Source organism: Sus scrofa, chromosome 13 (genome assembly GCF_054392235.1).
Source record: "Sus scrofa isolate SSC_HxYL_T2T_F1_AM1 chromosome 13, Sscrofa_HxYL_maternal_Yorkshire_Landrace_v2.0, whole genome shotgun sequence".
NCBI classification, from domain to species: domain Eukaryota; kingdom Metazoa; phylum Chordata; class Mammalia; order Artiodactyla; family Suidae; genus Sus; species Sus scrofa.
Genome location: NC_139395.1, coordinates 131,039,954 through 131,063,332, shown reverse-complemented (window position 1 = coordinate 131,063,332; position 23,379 = coordinate 131,039,954). Strand labels below are relative to the sequence as shown.

At 37.8% G+C, this 23,379-nt stretch overlaps 2 protein-coding genes across 22 annotated transcripts in view; one reads left to right on the top strand and one right to left on the bottom strand.

The window, feature by feature from the left end:
* LOC106505748 (uncharacterized) overlaps window positions 1-23,379 on the bottom strand; it is a 1,225,997-nt gene that overhangs the window by 348,723 nt on the left and 853,895 nt on the right. The gene's annotated exons all lie outside the window — the stretch shown is intronic.
* The window catches only part of LOC106505750 (uncharacterized), a 742,696-nt gene that overhangs the window by 703,473 nt on the left and 15,844 nt on the right, over window positions 1-23,379 (top strand). The gene's annotated exons all lie outside the window — the stretch shown is intronic.

The following is a 23,379-nucleotide window of genomic DNA, read 5'->3' as shown; positions in this document are numbered from 1 at the left end:
GGAATTTAACGGGCTTATAATTTATGGTTATGTATTTCATTTAACTACATACTCAGAGGAATCTACTTTTTAGATCACGTTACTCAGGAAATTGCTTTCTCTGCTCACATTTTGGGTGAGTAGCCTCAAAGGTTAAATTTAATCTTTCTCGAAAGAAAAGGATTCTTGAAGGGAGGCAAAAGAAATTTATTCCATGTCATAGGCGAAACTCAGAGTCCCAGAAAATTGTTAAGTTCCTGAGTTAACACAGTTTGTGCCATAAACCAGCAGATTAGAAATCTAGGTCTTTTGAACAACATAATATTTTTCCAAGTAACTGTCACAGCTTCCCAGACAACTACACATCTTGAGAACTAGTATTAAACAAAATAAATAAAGTTTTGTGTACTCTGTTCTTAAATTAAAATTCAAGTGACAGGGACATATTCGACTTCTCTCTTGGAAAAGAAGGTTAAATTGATTAGAGCCTTCATTCGATGCTTTTTATGGTCTTGGCTTGGTGTAAAGATCTGGGCCTTCACTTTTTTGGGGAAAAGGCAATGTGTCTTTGGTCAACACCTGCAATTTGCGCTATTTCAAACATAGGAGGTAATTCTGTTCCCAGAAGAGTTTGCAGTTTTTCCAGTTGTCTGAACAGAAAATAGCAAATTCTGGGCCCCAGATCTGACATAGTTTTAGTGCTTATGTAAATTCAGTCTGCTGGTGGAACAAAGATCTTTCTGATACATGTTTTTTCTCCCAATTCTGGACCAAACTGAATTACTTTCCAGTGGATATTAATGAGTACTAAGCTGTGATTCTTTCTAAAAACACAGAAGAAAAGTTCCCATGGCACAGCAGAAATGAAACTGACTAGGAACCATGACGTTGCAGGTTCGATCCCTGGCCTCTCTCAGGGAGTTAAGAATCTGGCATTGCCATGAGTTGTAATTTAGGTCACAGACGCGGCTCGGATCTGGTGTTGCTCTGGCTGTGGCTATGACTGGCAGCTGTAGCTCCAAATTGACTCCTAGCCTGGGAACCTCTATATGCTGCGGGTGCAGCCATAAAAAAAATAAATTAAAAAAAAAAAAGTTGAATCACAGAAGAAATAGAACACTTTAAATTCAGGTAAGGATATAAAGAAAAACTACTCTGACAAAATACAATATTTGATTCATAAACTGATTTCCTATGAAGTCAATGTGATAGCTTTCATTATAAGGGTTATTTATATTTTAAGTTTTCACTCTGAGTTCAAATGTTCAGAGTTAATACTTGGATAAAAAACATGCATGCTCTTTGCCATCACTTCACCCACCTCTTCAGAATCCTTATTCTTCATGTATTCTGCTGCTTAAAACCCCTCACAAGTTCTTTATTACTATAGAAAGAAAAATTCCAAACAAAGGGAGCCACAGACACAGTCCTTTGTAATTTTTTTCCCAGCACTATGGCTGCCTCTTTTTCATCACTTACCCACCAGTTTTGTGCATGTTACTCACACCACACGACAGGTTATTTTTGCCACAAACATTCGTGTTTCTTAGCTACTCTCTGTCTTCTTCCTCTTTCAAGACTAATGTTCAGGGGATCGAGTTATAATGGCTTGTGGGCCTTGGATTAAACCATTGGTAAGGCTTACTTGGCTTTGAAAAGTTAAGTAGAAACTAAGTCAGATTAGCCCAGGCAATATCAAACCTCACTTCCCAGGATAGGATATAAACCTGTACACTACCCTTATTTCATAATCTTTTATCTTTTAATGGAAAAAAAAAAGACATAGATTCATAGATTTACCTGCTCAAGAGAAGGGTTAGGCAAGTATCTCTAGTTGCCTTCTCAGTTTTATTCTCTTCTTCTTGCTAATTAACAGTGTCTCAATTAAATTCAGGGTAGTCACAGACTCAGTCCTTTAATCCTCCTCATTTTTTTCTGCTTAGCATGCAGACACAAAAGTTTCTGAAGGTACAGTAGCCATTTTGCAACCAAGAGGTGACCATCACGAGTGAAAGGCCTATACTCTGAGGGTTGCTTAGGGGAAGGGCAGGAAGACCTTGGATCCCAGATGGCATCATAGAACTTTTACCAGCCCAGGTTTGTGCACACTGGAATTTGTGTTTATGGGGATAAATCCACTCTTCTTTGAAAGTTTCAGTTGTTGCAAATGAATCCATTACTAGCAGATATAAAGGATAAACAGAAATCTGGATATTATATTTCAATTGTCAATATTGTCCCACTGAGTTTTTAATAGGCTACCACTCATTTGATTGCTCCATTACCTCTCACTCTCAGATTTCCTCATTGCCTGCCTCCCCTTCATCCCATTCCACTCAGTTGTCAATATTCAATCCTACCCAGGATCTAGTCCTTCGCCTATCCCAACTGAGACATGCTATCCTTCCTTTGATGTCTCCCAGCATCAGGAAACAACTTCTGAACCTGACCTTGGTTCCTTGCTTCACACCTCCACCTCATGCAAGAAGAACCTGCCCCTCCCTTCCTCTAACACTTGAGTTTTTGCATCATTTCATCTCACCTGGTTTTCTTCTGGTCAGAGAAGGGGAGCAGACAAATGTAGAGGTTAAAAAAAATTTTCCAATCATGCCTGAAACTGGCTGCCAAACCAAAGGGCATTTAATGGCCAAAATAACTTATATTTAGAACAGACTAATTTATCTTCCTTTGCAAATTTGTGAAATTCTACATTGGAGGTCAGTTGTCCTCTAGCCTATGGAAGAATAATGATTCCTAATACCTTGCTAGATGACTCTATCTTCATTTTAAGATGAGGGACTATTTCTGGAACTGGTTCAGTGTCAAAAGTGATCTGCCAATTTCAAAGATAAACAGCCTCAAGCAATCAAAATGATTTCATAAGTTTTCATCAAAAGCTATAACTCTGGCTGGAACTTACCAATAGTAATGGCTCCAATTATTGGATTAATGCATCTGGAACAAAATGCAAAAGGAGAGTACTCCAGAAGAATATTTTTGAAGAACTAGCAGCTATGTAAGACTAGAGAATAGTGGCTTATAAATTATCATAATTTGTAGACTGCTTTAGAAATCTAGCCACTGATATGGCCACCGGTTGGGGTGCTTGTGCCATGCACACACTATTCTGAAGGGGTTACTCATTTCTAAAAATAAAATTATTACAGACATTCCTGGGTGCAACCAGGAGACTTGATGCAAACTATAATCTTGTGCATTTTGGGAAAAGGGCACTTCATCTAGAAATGTCTGATAATGTGACTTTGCTCTCTAATCAAAGATGACAGGATTAAAGATGGATACTTTATCCAAGGCAGGTACGCTAGAGTCCTTCCCTAGGAATGTGGAATTATAACAGAGATCTGAGTTGTAGCAGGATATTCTTTAATAAAAGAAGTGAAAATTTGAAAGTTTTTGCAGCTAAGATCTGAACTATGGGCTGGAAAGCAAAAAGTCAGTTTTCAGAGAAAGAGATCAAATAATACCAGACCTCAGAGAGAATCATAAATGAGAGATGGATAGAAGTGATTTCCCAGTCTCCCCAAGGGTACCAGCCTTTGGTTACAGTCCATCCCTGAGTCCTGCTACTTATAGCCCAAACAGTACTTGAAATGTCCTACACATTCATAATAAATTCACTCTTCCTGCCAAATTTAGCTCCACTGGGGTTCTTTTATAGATATCATAAATTTCTGTTTCCTGCAGCAAATACCCTTTCAGCAAAGTTTATGGGAAAATGTTTTGTTTTAATAAGACAGAATTATTTTATTTATTTATTGAAAAAGATATTTTCTATAAACCATTATGCTATGTTTTTTAGGCAGTCACAACTGAATTATATATGGGTTCTGCAATCAAGGAACACATAGGGAGATAATACATCTATCTCAATAATAGGTGCATGTGGAAAGTCATGGGGGCCATAAAGAGGGAGAACCAGCACACTGTGAGAAGAGATTATTTCCAGCAATGATGCAAGACAACATCAGGAAGGGGTGTAACTTAAGTTTGTATCTGACAAATGAGAAACTTTTAGGCATATGGGGCTAGGAGAAAAAGGATTCTTGTTAGAATAAAAATACTACTACAAAGACAGAAAGAAAGAAGGCATGCAAGCAACAGTTCAGTTTGACTAAAATAAAAAGTTTGCAAATAGATATAGAGATTAAGTTTAAAAGGTAGATTTGGGCCAGATTAATGGAGGCCTTTAAAACCCATATCTAATACAGTTAGAATTTCTCATTAGCCTTAAGAAGTCATTAAAGGTCTTTGAGCCAGGGAATGATATGAGGAGTGACTCAGGAATGAATCAAGAGACAATATGAATGATGGACTATAGGAAAATAGAGGATGCCAGTGAGAAAGCTAGCTCAGTGGTCCAATTAAGTAGTAATAAACACTGGAGAAGGAAGAATTTTGTTAAGCAGTATTTTGAGGATGTCACTGTCATCAAGGGATGGTGACATGTTGAGGGTAGGCAGTTAAAGTTCTTCAGGAAGAGCCTGAGGAAGTAGGATGGTTTGCTTCCAAAGGTGGGTGTCAAAAGACCCACTCTTTTGGAGCTGGGAGCCTAGATGACCAAGTAGGGATGCATGGAGTGGTCTGCATAGTGAATGAATGAGAACATGAAGAGAGGCAATACAGGAGGAGTGTTTCATCTAATAGAGCAGTCGTAAAATGAAGGGATTAAAAATATAGAAGGTTGGAGTTAGACTGAAGACAAAGGATGCAAATCCATATCCAAGTAATATTTACTGATTGCCTACAGAGTTCCAGGTATATTCACAAATGGAATCACACTGGAATGTTCTCTATATATTACAGATATAAGGAGGCTAAGAAACTTGCCTAAAATAAGCCTACTTTAAGTGGTACAACTGAGATTTCAATCCCAGTTTTCTGGTGGCTTGATTCTTTGATTTTAATCCTTTACCTCATATCATATTATCTCTCATCAAAATTAGGAGAGGTGAGGGGCATAAATATTTAATAGGAACATTAATTTCATTCAGTGTCCAGCCCTCTTAAACCCTCTTCTTCAAGTGTTGAACTCAGATCAAATAATTTCCAGTTAGGCCATTGGCTGTTAATAAATAATTCATGAGATGAAATTACTAAATAAATGCCAGAGGTAAGAGATTATATATTTTGATATTGTGACAAAATCAATAAAAAGAAACTACTGGATTGTTTTTTTCCTAGTTTCATAGCTTGTTAATTTTGTTACTATTCATTTGAGTAACTACATCTGAAATATGAGAGTAAAAGGCTAGTGGCCATTTATTCATGTATTATAACTGCTAAATTCCAAAAGTATGTGACATCTACATGAATATAAACCAAATTTATTGTAATTAAAGTTATTATCATGAATAAGAAATAAATTCATAACATCTAATATGTAAATACTAAGCAAAGCATGTAATTTGTCTCTTTTTGAAATTAATCTCACATTCACATTAATATGATTTATGTAATATACACTGTGCCTCTGGAATCAGATTGGGAATGATTAGTTCTTTATGTGACCTTAATAACAAATACTGTGCTAACAGGATCATAAATATCAACTAAAATTAATTTATTTTTCTGATATCCTTAAAATAGCTTCATGAATTTGAACTTTGAATAGTAATATAATGAATGAAAATAAGCACAAGTGCTGTGACATATTAAAATGTCAAAGCAGAGGACACCTATGGTCATAGTTTGAGGGATGGATCATAGATCATAGAATACTGGAGGAAAGGCCTTGGAGGTCATTGAGTTCAATCACTTCATTTTGTAAATGAGCAAAGGGAAGGTCAGTGACAAGAAGCTGGGGACTTCTCCAGGGTTCAATGAACAGCTACAAAGTGGCAGTGCCAAGAATACTGTTCAGACCTCCTGACTTCAGTCTGTTGTTCTTTTTTGCTGCATCATGCTGCCTGAAGACTCATTTTTCATCATCTTAAAATGCTACCTTGGTATTGCGCAAGTGAGAGAAGAATTGATGGGTATATATTTTTTACTTATTAAATGAGAAGAAAGCGTTTTCACCAATCACAGCAAAACAGTTACCATAGCTGAAGCTCAGATGATAGTTTTGTCTCCTACACAGCCTATAGAAAATAGGCTTTCTAGATTTAGGCACCTACTGCTACACTGAGGATCTTTTAAAATGAATTGCAGAGAGAGGAGACAAGATGGCGGAGGAGTAGGAGGACACGCTCGCCCTCTCCCACAAACACAACAAAAAAAGCACATCTACAGAACAAATGACTCCCACAGAACAGCAACCAATCGCTGGCAGAGGACCCTAAACTCCAATAACGGCAAGAAGTTCGTGACATTATTGGGCAGAACGGGAGAAAAGAGGAGAGTGAGAGAAGGTGAATCCGAGCGGGACTGGCGCTCCCGAAAGGGAACTGAGGAGGAGAAAGGGATCCCGCACCCTGGAAAGTCACCTACTAGGCGAAAGATCAAACGAACCGGAGGAATCTCCAGATGCAGAGAAGAGTGTAGCAGTAAGTTGGAGTACGGAAAAGCCGATCAAGAACCCAACGGACCATCTGAGCTACAGGCACAGTCACCAAAAATTGAGACGCCTGGGTGGGGGCTGGGCACCGAATCCTCGGATCCGAAGGTTAGTCCCCGGGAAAGGGCTGGGGGACGCCTGGGTGGGGGCTGGGCACCAAGACCTCGCCTCTGAAGGTTAGTCCCCGAGAGGGGGCCGGGAGACGCCGGGGTGGGGGCTGAACACCTAGACCTCGCCTCCGAAGGTTAATCCCAGAGAAAGGGCCCGGGACGCCTGGGTGGGGGCTGGGCACCGAGTCCTCAGCTCCAGAGGTTAGTCCCCGGCTAGGGGGCGGGGCAGAGCAGAAACTGCTTGGGAGGTCTAGAAACCATTTGACGGGGCAGAGACTGCCTGGGAGACTAGAAAACAAAGCTGTCGCAGAGGAAGGGAGCAATACTCCAGGGGCGGGGAAGTGGAAAGCCACATCAGAGGGAACCTGGGAGAAGAGCCTGGTCTGCGCCCGTGCTGGGGAGGGGAGAAAAGAAGGGGTGGGTCCCCACAGAATACCCCCCACGCCACAGCAAGCTTACAGGCCCGCTAGCTAGCTGAAAGCTGTGCTTCCCAGTGCATCCCCTCCCCCCACCCCCGCCACGCCATAGATTCTCACAGACCTGGGGCTGCCTGCCATCCAGGAGGGCTGGCCTCAACAATTGCCTGAAGCCTACCACCGCAGGGGCTGTCCCCGCACAGGCCTGCTTGCCCTTTGGAGGGGCTACACTTCCGCAGAGCAGCACCAAACACCACCAGCCCCCGAGAAAAGGCCTGCAGCCCAGAAAAGCTAGAACAAGCCTAGCCAGGCTGTGAATAGATCGGCCTAATTCTCGGACAGTTTTTCTGAGTCGGGTTGCCCCGGGGAGGAGCCTCTTCAGTTTCCAACGGCCCTGCTACCCGTCCAAGCCCCCAGGGGGTGCCCCACTCCCGTGAAATAACTGCTCAGCACCACCAGCCCCCTGGAAGAGCCCCTGCAGCCCAGAAAAGCTGCAACAAGCTCGGCCAGACTGTGAAAAGATCCACCTACATTCTCAAGCTGTCCTTCTGAGTTGGGCTACCCTAGGGAAGAGCCTCTTAGGTTCTCAGTGACCCAGATAGCTGCTCCAGCCCCCAGGGGGTGATGCACCCCTGAAGAGCAGCTGCCCAACACCGCCAACCCCCTGCAAGAACCCCACAGCCTAAAAACACCAGAGCAAGCTCTGCATGACCAAGTGAAATCTGCTACCATCGTGGTGTGGACCTCCCAGTCCTGTCTGCCCTCAGGAAGTCCTCCTTTGCTTCAAAGAAACACTGTTAGCCCCATCAACACTCCAGAAAAGCCACACTGCCTCAAAAAAGATTGACCAACAACACCAGCCCTCAGGAAATATTCCACGGCAGTGACAAGGCAAACACTGCCCGATCACGGAGAGTACAACTCCCTCAGGAGAAAGAAAACAACAAGCAAGATGAAGAAGTTGAGAAACCACCCCCAGTTAAACCAATAGGAGAACTCAGCTAAAACAGTCAACAATGAAACAGATCTCTGCAGTCAGACAGACCTGGAGTTCAAAAGAGAAATAGTGAAAATACTGAAGGAATTAAGAGAAGATATGAACAGTAATGCAGATACCCTCAGAAAGGAACTAGAAAATATAAGGAGGAGCCAAGAAAAACTAGAACATTCATTTGCAGAGATGCAAACTGAACTAGGGGCAGTAAAAACCAGAATGAATAATGCAGAAGAACGAATCAGTGATATGGAAGATAGAATAATGGAAATCACTCAATCCAGTCAACAGACAGAAAACCAAATCAAAAAACTGGAAAGCAATATAAGAGACCTATGGGATAATATAAAGCGGGCCAATCTACGCATAATAGGAATTCCAGAAGGAGTAGAAAAAGATAAGGGAATGGAAAATATATTTGAAGAAATTATCAATGGAAACTTCCCAAATCTGAAGGATACTGGGTTCAAGATACAAGAAGCACAGAGGGCCCCAAACAAACTGAACCCAAATAGACCCACACCAAGACACATCATAATAAAAATGGCAAAAGTTAGTGATAAAGAGAGGATCCTAAAGGCAGCAAGAGAAAAACAGAATGTTACCTACAAGGGAACCCCCATAAGAATATCAGCTGATTTCTCTACAGAAACACTACAGGCCAGGAGGGAATGGCAAGAGATATTTAAAGTGCTAAAAGGAAAAAATATGCAACCTAGAATACTCTATCCAGCAAGAATATCATTTAAAATAGAAGGGGAAATAAAAATTTTTCCCAACAAACAAAAACTTAAAGAATACAGCAACACAAAACCCAGGTTAAAGGAAATATTGAAAGGGCTTCTCTAAACCAAAAAGAAAGGAAGGAAAGGGAGAAAAAAGAAAAGAAAAAAAAAAAGAAGAAGAAGAGGAAGAACTAGGACTGAGGAAACTGCAATCAGAGAGCAGTCACTCAAATAAGCCAGCATACAGATTTAATCATGAACATGCTTCAAACAAAATAAAATTAAAAAGAAAAAAATAAAAAAGAGTCATCAAAACCATAAAATGTGGGCAAGGGATGTCAGGAGGTAAATAACCCTTTTTGTTTATATGTATGTCTCCCTTCTTAATTTTAATATAGTAATGAAGTGTTTGAACTTACAGGACCATCAGGCTAAAACACACAATTATGGGAAGGGGTTAGCATACTTAAAAAACAGGGCAACCACAAGCCAAAACCAAATATTGCATTTGCAAAAAATGAAAAAAAAATACACTCAAGCATATAATAACAGGAGACCATCCAACCAAAAAAAAAAAAAAAAAAAAAGGAAGAATGGAGAACCATAGAATCAACTGGAACACGAGGTTCAAATGGCAAAAAATAATCATCTATCAATTATCACCTTAAATGTCAATGGACTGAATGCCCCAATCAAAAGACACAGAGTGGCTGAGTGGATAAAAAGGCAAAAACCTTCAATATGCTGCCTACAAGAAACTCACCTTAGGACAAAAGATACATATAGATTGAAAGTGAAAGGGTGGGGAAAAGTATTTCACGCCAATAGACATGACATAAAAGCAGGAGTCCCAATGCTCATATCAGACAAAATAGACTTTAAAACAAAAGACATAAAGAAAGACAAAGAAGGACACTATTTAATGATGAAGGGATCCATCCAAGGAGAGGATGTTACTATCATCAACATATATGCCCCAAATATAGGAGCACCCAGATACATACAACAAATATTAACAGACATAAAGGGAGATATTGATGAGAATACAATCATAGTAGGAGACCTAAATACCCCCCTCACATCAATGGACAGATCCTCTAGACAGAAAACCAATAAAGCAACAGAGATCCTAAAGGAAACAATAGAAAAGTTAGACTTAATTGATATCTTCAGGACACTACATCCAAAAAAAGCAGAATACACATTCTTCTCAAATGCTCATGGAACATTCTCAAGAATCGACCACATATTGGGACACAAAGCGAATCTCAATAAATTTAGGAGCGCAGAAATTATCTCAAGTATCTTCTCTGACAACAATGCCATGAAATTAGAAATCAACCATGGGAAAAGGAAAGAGAAAAATCCTACTCCATGGAGACTAAACAACATGCTACTAAAAAACCAATGGGTCAATGAGGAAATCAAGAAGGAAATTAAAAACTACCTTGAAACAAATGATAATGAAGACACAACCTCTCAAAATCTATGGGATGCTGCGAAAGCAGTGCTCAGAGGGAAATTTATAGCAATCCAGGCCTTTCTCCAAAAAGAAGAAAGATCCCAAATTGACAACTTAACCCTCCACCTAAACGAATTAGAAAAAGAAGAACAAAAAAGTCCTAAAGTCAGCAGAAGGAAGGAAATTATAAAGATCAAAGAAGAAATCAATAAAATAGAGACTCAAAAAACAATAGAGAAAATTAATAAAACCAAGAGCTGGTTCTTTGAAAAGGTGAACAAAATTGACAAACCCCTGGCCAGACTCACTCAAAAGAGGAGAGAAAGAACCCAAATCACCAAAATTATAAATGAAAAAGGAGAAATCACAACGGATACAGCAGAAATACAAAAAACCATAAGAGAATACTATGAACAACTATATGGCAACAAGTTTGACAATCTGAAAGAAATGGACAATTTTCTAGAATCTTACAGCCTGCCAAAACTGAATCAAGCAGAAACAGACCAACTGAACAGACCGATCACTAGAAATGAAATTTAAGATGTCATAAAATCACACCCTACAAATAAAAGTCCAGGATCAGATGGCTTCACAGGGGAATTCTATCAAACATATAAAGAGGAACTGGTGCCCATCCTCCTTAAACTCTTTCAAAAGGTTGAAGAAGGAATACTCCCAAAGACATTCTATGATGCCACCATCACCCTCATTCTAAAACTAGATAGAGATACCACCAAAAAAGAAAACTATCGCCCAACATCATTGATGAATATAGATGCAAAAATTCTCAACAAAATCTTAGCCAACCGAATCCTACAACATATCAAAAAAATTATACACCATGACCAGGTTGGGTTCATCCCAGGTTCACAAGGATGGTTCAACATACGCAAATCAATCAGCATCATACACCACATTAACAAAAAAAAAGGTCAAAAATCATATGATCATCTCAATAGACACAGAAAAAGCATTTGACAAAGTTCAACATCCATTCATGATCAAGACCCTCGCCAAAGTGGGTATAGAGGGAACATTCCTGAATATAATCAAAGCCATTTATGATAAACCCACAGCAAATATAATCCTCAATGGGAAAAAACTGAAAGCCTTCTCACTCAAATCTGGAACAAGACAGGGATGCCCACTCTCACCACTGCTCTTCAACATAGTTTTGGAAGTCTTAGCCACAGCAATTAGACAAACAAAAGAAATAAAAGGCATCCATATAGGAGGAGAAGAGATCAAACTGTCACTGTATGCAGATGACATGATACTATACATAGAAAACCCTAAGGACTCAACCCCAAAACTCCTTGAACTGATTCATAAATTCAGCAAAGTGGCAGGATATAAGATTAACATTCAGAAGTCAGTTGCATTTCTGTATACCAGCAATGAAACATCAGAAAAGGAATACAAAAATATGATACCTTTTAAAATTGTACCTCACAAAATCAAATACCTCGGAATACACCTGACCAAAGAGGTAAAGGACCTATATGCCGAGAACTATAAAACTTTAATCAAAGAAATCAAAGAAGATGTAAAGAAATGGAAAGATATTCCATGTTCCTGGATTGGAAAAATCAATATTGTGAAAATGGCCATCCTACCCAAAGCAATCTACAGAGTCAATGCAATCCCTATCAAATTACCCATGACATTTTTCACAGAACTAGAACAAACAATCCAAACATTTATATGGAACCACAAAAGACCCAGAATCACCAAAGCAATCCTGAGAAACAAAAACCAAGCAGGAGGCATAACTCTCCCAGACTTCAAGAAATACTACAAAGCCACAGTCATCAAAACAGTGTGGTACTGGTATCAAAACAGACAGACAGACCAATGGAACAGAATAGAGAATCCGGAAATAAACCCTGACACCTATGGTCAATTAATCTTTGACAAGGGAGGCAGGAACATCAAATGGGAAAAGGAAAGTCTATTCAGCAAGCATTGCTGGGAAACCTGGACAGCTGTATGCAAAGCAATGAAACTAGAACACACCCTCACACCATGCACAAAAATTAACTCCAAATGGCTGAAAGACTTAAATATACGACAGGACACCATCAAACTCCTAGAAGAAAACATAGGCAAACCACTCTCTGACATCAACCTCATGAATATTTTCTCAGGTCAGTCTCCCAAAGCAATCGAAATTAGAGCAAAAATAAACCCATGGGACCTCATCAAACTGAAAAGCTTTTGCACAGCAAAGGAAACCAAAAAGAAAACAAAAAGACAACTTACAGAATGGGAGAAAACAGTTTCAAATGATGCAACTGACAAGGGCTTAATCTCTAGAATATATAAACCACTTATACAACCCAACAGCAAAAAAACCAATCAATCAATGGAAAAATGGGCAAAAGACCTGAATAGACATTTCTCCAAAGAAGATATACAGATGGCCAACAAACACATGAAAAAATGCTCAACATCGCTGATTATAAGAGAAATGCAAATCAAAACTACCATGAGATACCACCTCACACCAGTCAGAATGGCCATCATTAATAAATCCACAAATAACAAGTGCTGGAGGGGCTGTGGAGAAAAGGGAACCCTCCTGTACTGCTGGTGGGAATGTCAACGGGTACAGCCACTATGGAGAACAGTTTGGAGATACCTTAGAAATCTATACATAGAACTTCCATATGACCCCACAATCCCACTCTTTGGCATCTATCCGGACAAAGCTCTACTTAAAAGAGACACATGCACCCGCATGTTCATTGCAGCACTATTCACAATAGCCAGGACATGGAAACAACCCAAATGTCCATCGACAGATGATTGGATTCGGAAGAAGTGGTATATATACACAGTGGAATACTACTCAGCCATAAAAAAGAATGACATAATGCCATTTGCAGCAACATGGATGGAACTAGAGAATCTCATCCTGAGTGAAATGAGCCAGAAAGACAAAGACAAATACCATATGATATCACTTATAACTGGAATCTAATATCCAGCACAAATGAACATCTCCTCAGAAAAGAAAATCATGGACTTGGAGAAAAGACTTGTGGTTGCCTGATGGGAGGGGGAGGGAGTGGGAGGGATCGGGAGCTTGGGCTTATCAGACACAACCTAGAATAGATTTACAAGGAGATCCTGCTGAATAGCATTGAGAACTATGTCTAGATACTCATGTTTCAACAGAAGAAAGGGTGGGGGAAAAAACTGTAACTGCAATGTATACATCTAAGGATAACCTGACCCCCTTGCTGTACAGTGGGAAAATAAAAAAAAAAAAAAAAGAAAAAAAGAAAAGTAAAATGAATTGCATGTTGCAGTTCACGTTGTGGCTCAGTGGTTAACAAATCCGACTAGGAACAATGAGGTTGTGGGTTCGATCCCTGGTCCTGTGTAGTGGGTTGAGGATCTGGCATTGCCATGAGCTGTGGTTTAGGTTGCAGACTCGGCTTGGATCCTGCGTTGCTGTGGCCCTGGCATAGGCCTGTGGCTACAGCTCTGAAGGCTACAGCTCCGATTAGACCCCTGGCCTGGTAACCACCGACTGCAGGTGCAGCCCTAGAAAAGGCAAAAAGACATAAAAAAAAATGAACTGCATGTTTATTAGGATATTTTGACTTATGGTTATTAATTTTCATGATGCAAAACAGGATATCATTACAGGATGGTATTGTAGCAAATTTGGAAGTCAAACTAACACTTTTTTTTTTCTATTCAGGTGTAATGTACCTGAAAACAGAGGCATAGATCTTAAGTTTATGATTTGTTGAGTTCTCACAGTAGTATACACTGATATAACCCACAGAGATCAAGATGTGGGCCATTTTAACACTCCATAAAAATCCTAGTACTCATTCCTGTTAATAATAAATTCACCATCTTCCCATGGGGGCAACCACAAATATTTTATTCATGTTTTTATTGGTCTAATTGTCTTTATTTAATCATTGGAGTTTTCATTATATTTTGGATATGAATTCTTTGCCAGATTTATACATTGCACATATTTTCTGCCAGTCTGTAGATTATCTTTGCACTTACTGAGTAACGTATCTTGATAAACAGAAGTATTTTATTTTGATGATGTACATTTCAACAATTTTTCTTTTATGATCATTGCTTTTTATATCCTGATGAAGAAATATTTGTGTATATAAAGGTATTGAAAATATTATTCAGTTTTCTTCCAGAAGCTTGTAGTTTTTCTGTTGAGTTCTGAGATCCACCTCAAGTCAGATTTTACATACAAAGCAACTATTGAGACAAAAGTTCTTCCCTACATCACAGTCTCATTATTTCAACACTATTTGTTGAAAAAACACTTTTTCCCCCATTGGACTGATTTGGAGTCTTAATTGAAAATTCAAAATGAAAGAATGAGTTTATTTCTGGACTCTGCAACCTATGCCATTGATACGTTTATTCTTCTGTCTAAAGCATATTAGCTTTTTTTATGTCTCAAAATTTTTTATGTCTCAAACTTTTTTATGTCTCAAATCATTTTTAAGTACTCAAACTTAGTTTTTGTTTTCTTTTTCAAGATTTAAAAAATTCTAAGTCTTTCGTTTCCATGTAAAATTTAAAATCAATTTGTTGATTTCCACTTTAAAAAATGAATGGGATTTTGATTAAGATCGTGTTGAAACTATATTTCCATTTAAGGAGAACTGGCATCTTAACAGTTCTGAATTTTACAAAATGTATAAGCATGATATGTATCTCTATTTGTCTTTAATGTCTCTCAGTAATGCTGTGCAATATTCAGTATAAAGCTACGTACTTACTCTAATGTTAAGTTTAAGTAACTTATATTTCCTAATGCTAGGATAAATGGTATATATTGCTAATCAGTTTCCATTTGGTGCTACCATATAGAAATAAACTGACCTTGTAGCTGATAATTCTGCTAAATTCACTTGTTGGTTCAGTAGCTGCTTTGTGGACAGCTTAGAATTTCTACATACACCATCATATTGTCTATACAGACAGCTTTATTTCTTCCTCCCAATCTACATGACTTTTCCCCTCCCTGGGCTAATATTTCACTGGCTATAACTTAAATTCCACAGTAGAATAGAAGCTGTGAAAGCAGATAGCCTGGGCTTATTCTTGATCTTAAGGGAAAAGTGTTCATCATTGGGTATGATGCTAGCTATAGCTTTTTCTCTTCATCACAATGAAGTCTTTTTTCTTCTTAGCCAGAGATTTCATTCAAATAAGTTTGAGTTCTGTCAAATGTTTCCTATGTATTTATTGTGATATTTATATATTTTGTAGATTGCTCTAAAGTGTGCTGTTAAAGTTGTGAGTTATGTTCACTTTTGATAAATCCCACTGGTGTGTGTGTGTGTGTGTGTGTGTGCGCACACACACATGCTCCCACATGAATGTGTGCTATTGTTTTGTTAAAAAATGGCTTATGAGGGATTTCGGTCTATAGATTTATTTTGTTGTAATGTCTGTTTTTTTTGTTTGTTTTTAATGGCTGCACCTGCAGCATATGGAAGTTCCTGACCAAGTTGCAGCTGCAACCTTCACTGCAGCTGCAGCAGTGCTGCATCCTTAACCCACTGGACCTGGGCCACTGCAGTCAGATTCTTAAGCCACTGTATCACAGTGAGAACTCCTCACTGCAATGTCTTTTTCTATGTCATATACTGGGTTAATGCTGATCTTGTGAAATGAATTGTTGAGTGTTCACTTCTACTTTGTGAATGTGTTTACATAGGCTATGTATTATTTCTTGCCTAAATTTTTGTGGAAATTTAAGTGAAACAATGTGGACTGGGATTTTCTTTTGGGAGATGTTTTTAATTAATTTTGGTGAATATGGATAGGGAGTTTATCAATTTTAATAATATTTTCAAAGAATCCTTTGATTTCATTGATTTTCTCTATTATTTAATTGTTAATTATTTGATTAATTTCTGCTTCTCTCTTTTTATTTTCACTATTCTACTAATTTTGATTTGAATTTGCCTGTCTTTTTAAAGCTTCTTATGTTAGAATTTAGGTCAGCTTAGAACATTTTGTATTTTCTTTCTGATTTCTTCTTTAACCCATATGTTTCTTGAGCCTGAGTGTCCTAATTTCCAAACATTCGAGGCTTTTGTGGATGCCATTTTAATTGATTTCTACTTTAGTTCCATAGTGGTAAGAAAATATACTCGGTATAATTTCCATGTACGGAATCAAGACTATTTAAATGGCCTAGGATATGTTCTATTTTGATGAATGTTCTTTGTGCGTTTGAAAGGAATTAGTATCCTGCAGGTTGTGAGGTGCCACACTCTCTAAATAAATGTCAATTCAATTGAGTTGGTTGATAAAGTCTTTCAACTTTTTATGTTCTGACTGACTTTTTGTCAATTAGTTATATTATTTACTAAGAGAGGAATTTTTGTGTCTTCTACTATGACTTCAGATTAATCTGTTTTTCCTTTACCCTGCCAATATTTGCTTCAATTATTCTGAAACTGCAATTAAGTACATACATATTTATTACTGTTAGGACTTCTTGATGGTTTGTTCTTTTTATCATTATGAAATGTTCCTCTTTATCTCTAGTAATCCTCTTTTCCCTGAAATCTATCTATATATTAACATTGATACTCTACCTTTCTTATAATTAGTATTTGCATGGTACTTTAAAAAATATATTTGTCTCTATATTTAATGTGTGACTTATAAGTGGAAAAAATTCAATGTTTACCTTCTTTATTTTATTTGATAATCTCTGTTCTATAATTGGAATGTTTAGCCTACTCACGTTTTTGGAAAGTAATTTTAATTCATCTCTTGACTGTTCAGTTTTATTTCTTTGCATTAATTTTAGTGAGTGTTCCAGGAATTGCAATATATATCCTTGACTTTTTACAGTCTATTTAGAGTAGTTTAGTAGTTCTTGAAAGCTTGCAGTGTTATAGATCCATTTTCCTCTCACCATTCCCTCATATTATAGTTGTCATATGCATTACATCTAAATCCATTAAATATACCACAGTGTTATAATTTTGAATATAATCAGTCCTAAGTATTTTTAGAAAATAAGATGTAAAGAAATAGGTTTTTTAAGTTACTCAGGTATTTATCATTTGTGACAATCTCACAAATGATCCGAGTTTTTTTGGAAGATCCGAGTTTTCAATTGGTATTATTTTTTAAAGGTTATACTATATTTATAGGTATAATAAAATATTGGCTATATCCCCTGTGGTATACAATATATCCTTATGCCTTATTTAAGACATAACTTTGTAGCTCTTAAGCCACTACCCCTATATTGACCCTCCCCAATTCCCTGTACCCACTGGTAACCACTGGTTTGTTTTCTAATTTTGTGAGTCTTTTTTTTTTTTGTCATATTTGGTATTATTTTATTTCATGATGAATAACATTCTTCACAATGTTTTTGTGGTGCAGGTCTACTGAGGTTAAATTCTGTAAGTTTTGGGGTTTTTTTTCCCATGAAAATGTCTTTTCTGTTTCTTTCTTGATAGGCATTTCGTTGGATATAGAATTTGGGGTGGACATTTTTGTTTTTTGATCTTTTAGCACTTTAAAGATGCTTCCCTACTGCCTTCTAGTCTGCATTTGTACAATTATTTTTCACTCTACAATATGTCATTTTTGGGGGGCTGATTTATGATTGTCTCTTTATCTTGGGTTTTTAGATGTCTGACTGTGAATCTTCTAGGCATGATTTTCTTTGTATTTGTCCTACTTGGGGTTGATATCTTTTTTCAATTCATAAATTACCCTTTTTATAAAATAGGATATTTTAAATCATTGCTTCATTAAATATATACTTTGTCTTCTTCTCACTCTCCCCTGTGGAAGAAGGAGATTCTACTTCCATATCTTATTCCTTCATTATTGTTCTAGAGTTCTGTGGAGAGCTGTTCTTTATATTTTTTCCCTCTAGATTTCAAAATATATAATTTATATTTCTCTATTTTCAAGTTTATATCTGATTGCTCTCCTCTTTACTGATCAAATTACCTGTGATATTTTAACATATTGTATTTTTCAATTCTACAACTTTCATTTATTTTTTTACATGTTTTTTTTTCCTGTTGAGATTTCCTTTTTTTTTCAAAAAAATTCACTTGAGCATGATCTTCTTCACATCTTTGAGGTTAATTATAATAGTCCTCTGACATCCATGTTTTTTAATTCTAAGATCTGAATGATTTCAGAGTTGATCTTCATTGATTGTTATTTTATCTTGCTAATGATTATGTTTTCCTGCATTCTCTTAAACTGAGTAATAAGCCTGCATTGTGTCTGAGATATTTTGAATGGCATACTTTGGAAAATATGGATTCTAGAAATGCCAAGTTTATATTAAATTAAATACTCTCTCTCAGTAACATCTCAAATCTTAGAGCAGTTTTTTTTTGTTTTGTTTTTTTTTTTGTCGTTAACTAGTATCTGTTTCACACACATGTTTCAGAGGTAAGTGGGAAATCAGGCCAGAGTTTACACCAGCAAGTCAGGGCTCCACCTTGCTCTCTCTCTCTTTTTTTTTTTTTTTTTTTTTTCAGGGCCACAGGTGCAGCATATGGTAGTTCCCAGGCTAGGGGTAGAATCAGAGCTGCAGCTGTTGGCCTATACCACAGCCACAAAAATGTAAGGTCCAAGCTGCATCTGTGACCTACACCACAGCTCAGGGCAATGCCAGTTGTTAACCCACTGAGTGAAGACAGGGATCAAACCCACATCCTCATGGCTACCAGTCAGGTTCATTACCTCTTAGCCACAATAGGAACTCCTTTTTTTTTTTTTTTTTTTTTTTTTTGGTCTCTCTTGATCAGAATGAACACTTTTTTCTAGGAAGGTGTGATTTCCCCAAACTCTGTCCTCATGTTCTTCAGGTTAGAAAGACTATATATTATATTAATTATTTAGTCACCCCATACAGTGACAAATTTCACCTACACTGAATATAAAAGACACAAAGCCTACCCACCCTGTACTGTTCCCTTTTTCCAAGTGTCTACTTGCTGCCAGAATCTGGATTTTTGTATTGTTAGCTCTTCACTGCCTTGAAGCACTGTTTTTTTGTTTTGTGCTTTGTCTAGCGCTTATAGAGGTTATCTGTGAGACAGCACCATCCTTCAGGATCTACTCAGCCATGTCTATTTACTTTTAATGTAATTGTTGGTATGATTGTTTTAAGCCTGCTAGTTTGTTATTTGTTTTCTCTTTGTGCATCTGTTCTTTGATATTTCTCTTCCTTTACAGTTTTATCATACTTTATCTTCAAATACTATTGTATCACTTTAATTATAAAATACAAACCTCACAACAATGTGTCCTTTTTCTGCCTCACTTTTTGGTGCATTTGTTACACATATTTTACTTACATTTAAAGACACAATATATTTTTTGTCATTTTTGTCTTAAAAAGTTAATTATCTTTTAAAGTGAAAAAAAAAACCCTTTTAAACTATATTATGCTTACTCACATATGATCATTTCCAGAACTCCACATTTCTTTGTGTAGATCTTAATTTCTAGCTATATAAATACTGTATGATTTGAATCTAAAAAACAAAATTAATGAACATCAAAACAAAACAGAAACAAAGTCATAGATACACAGAACAAATAGGTGCTTGCCAGAGAAGATATGAGTAGGAGGAAGAAAGAAATAGGTGAGGCAGCATCCATTTGGGGGAACTTGTGGACATTGGGTGCAACCGAGCACCAATTTGGAATCCTCCTTCTAGCTTATGAGCACTGGGACCCACCTTCACCCACCAACCTGTCAGTTTCCAGTACAGAGATGCCTCAGGTCAATCAACTAGGCAGGGTGGAGACACAACCCCAGCTACCAGCAGGCCTGCGGCCCTAAGTACCCTTAAGCCCACAGCTGCCCTGGACTAGGAGCTGGTCCTGTCTACCAGAAGACCTAGTAACTGGCCCCAATCTCAATGGTCATCATTAGCCTCAGGACCAGTCTCACCTACCAGTGGGTAAGCACCAGCCACAGGAGCCCCTGGGCCCTGGCCTGCCCACCAGTGGACCAAAATACCAATTCTGGGATCCCCAGGACCCTGAAGCCAAGGTCAGACAATTGGATAAAGGCTGTCAAAAGGTCTACAAACTTCCAGTTATAAGATACATTTATCCTAAGAAGACAAGACAGATGGCAAAAAAAACACATGAAAAGATGCTCAACATCACTAATTATTAGAGAAATGCAAGTCAAACTACTATGAGGTATCACCTCACACCAGTCAGAATGACCATCATCAAAAAGTCTACAAATAATAAATGCTGGAAAGGGTGTGGAGAAAAGGGAACCCTCCTACACTGTAGGTAGAAATGTCAATTGGTACAACTACTATGGAGGACAGTATGAAGTCTCCTTAAAAAACTGAATATAGAATTACCATATGATTCAGAAATCCCACTTTTGGGCATATATCTAGAGAAAACCATAATCTGAAGAGATATATGCACCCCAATATTCATTGTACCACTATTTGCAATAGTCAAGATCTGGAAGAAACCTAAATGTCCACTAACAGAGGAATGGATAAAGAAGATGTGGTATATGTATACAGTGGAGTATTATTTAGCTATAAAGAGAATGAAATAATGCCATTTTCAGCAACATGAATGGATCTAGATATTACCATACTGAGTGAAGTAAGTCAGACACAGAAAGACAAATATACGATATCACTTATATGTGGAATCTAATAAAAATGATACAAAATAACTTTTTTATAGTGTAGAAGCACACTCAGAGATTTCAAAACCAATCTTATGGTTACCACAAGTGAAACCACTGTGGGGAGGGAGGAACTGTGAGGGTAGAAATAACATATACACACTACCACATAAAATAGAAGATTAATAAGAACCTAATATATAGTACAGGAAAATCTACTCAATAGTTTATAATAACCTATATGGGAAAAAAGAATGGATATATTTATATATATAACATTCACTTTGCTATACACCTGAAACTAATACAACATTGTAGTTAAACATACCCTATTAAAATTAAAAAAATAGGAGTTCCCGTCGTGGCGCAGTGGTTAACGAATCCGACTAGGAACCATGAGGTTGCAGGTTCGATCCCTGCCCTTGCTCAGTGGGTTAACGATCTGGCGTTGCTGTGAGCTGTGGTGTAGGTTGCAGATGCGGCTCGGATCCCACGTTGCTGTGGCTCTGGCGTAGGCCGGCGGCTACAGCTCCATTTCGACCCCTAGCCTGGGAACCTCCATATGACACGGGAGTGCCCAAGAAATAGCAAAAAGACAAATATATATATATATATATATATATATATATATATGTATTAGTGATATAATGTACATGATAAATATAATCAACATTGATATGTTATATGAAAGTTGTTAAGAGAGTGAACTGAGCGTTCTCACCACAATTTTTTTTTTCTATCTCTTCAACTTTGCCCCTATATGAAATGATGGATGTTCACTAAACTTACTATGATAATCATCTCATGATGTATGTAAGACAAATCATTATGCTGCACACCTTAAACTTAAACACTGCTGTATGTCAGTTATATCTGAATAAAAGTAGAAGGAAAACATAAATTTAAAAACTTTTTTTTTGTCTTTTTTGTCTGTTTAGGGCTGCACCCATGGCATATGGAGTTTCCCAGGCTAGGGGTCACATTGGAGCTTCAGCTGCTGGCCTATGCCCCAGCCACAGCAACGAGGGATCCGAGTCATGTCTGTGACCTACACCACAGCTCACGACAGTGCTGGATCTTTAACTCACCAAGCCAGGCCAGGGATCAAACCCGCAACCTCATGGTTACTAGTCGGGTTTGTTAGCCACTGAGCCATGACAGGAACTTCCTTAAAAACTATTTTTTAAAAATACAGAGTCCTTGTAAAAATGAGCTGTTACATATAGCTTAAAGCATGACTACTGATTTCCTAGTCTTTCTATCTGAGGTGGCTGGATCTCTAGAGCAGACCAAAGCTTAACTCACCATTCACTTGTTAGCATGAAAGAAATAAACAGAAAAAAGAGATACTTAGCAAGGCCTACCTTAAGAATTAATGTCCTGCTTAACTGTCATATGAGGCAAGTAAGTACAAAAGGGAATAACTCTGAAAATGCTAATATTTAGAGCACAATAACCATGCTTATAATGGTGATACCAATGCCCTAAACTCTGACCAATCACATTTGCAATTTTTCCCTCTAGTGATCGGCAAAATATCCAAAAGATACAGAAAGGTGAATGCTTGGTCAGAAAGAACAGAATATTCCATCCCAAATAACATCCACAGAGGGACTTTGTATCTTGAGTCATAAAGGAAATACTGCTACCAATTCATAGAATCATATTGTGAACTGGAGATTTGCACTTGCCATCTGACTCTACACAGATTGAAGCATGAGCCACTGCAGCTGCTGACCCTCCACACCCCCTGAAAGGAGCTCGGGGTGCACACTAGAGTGAGGCACTCTTTGCTCTGGGAAAACCAGAAGAACAGGTGTTCAGATAATTATGTATTTTCAGGACAAGTTTTTAGAAGCCCAATTCTTGCATCTCCTCATATCTAGAAAAGCACTAAAATCCTTCATGGTGATGTCTGTTTCTTATGACTAGTGGTAACTTTCAGAAGGCTAGCAGCAACCTTCTGTGAAAATGTGTGCTTGGTTGCATGTACCTCCCTGTTTCACCAAAATCACATATAAGCTGACATTCCCCTCTACCTCTCTGGAGCAGTATCTCAGAGATATCTGAAATGAAGCCTCCCAGCCTATAGTCCTTATTTTGCCCCAAATAAAACTTAACTCTGAACTTTCAGGTTATACATATATTTTAAGTAGACAATATCAGATTAGAAAACAGTTTGAGAGCAAATGTATATGGATGTGTGTGAGGAACTGAGATTTAGATATACTCTTGAAAGGGGAAACAAATGAATCCCAAAATTGTTTTGACAATCTGAGATGATAATGGTGCCACTTATATAAATAGAAAATTATTATGAAAGGGAGTCTATACTGGAAGGATGGTAGAAAGCAAAGAGGTTATCATCATTTGTTCAGGCACATATTCACTCACTTAGAAACTAGTTTGTGATGACCTAAACTGAGCTGGAAATCAAAGGAATACAGAAGAGAATTGATACTGGAGAAGAGGAACTGTGATTAGCTCCAGGCATG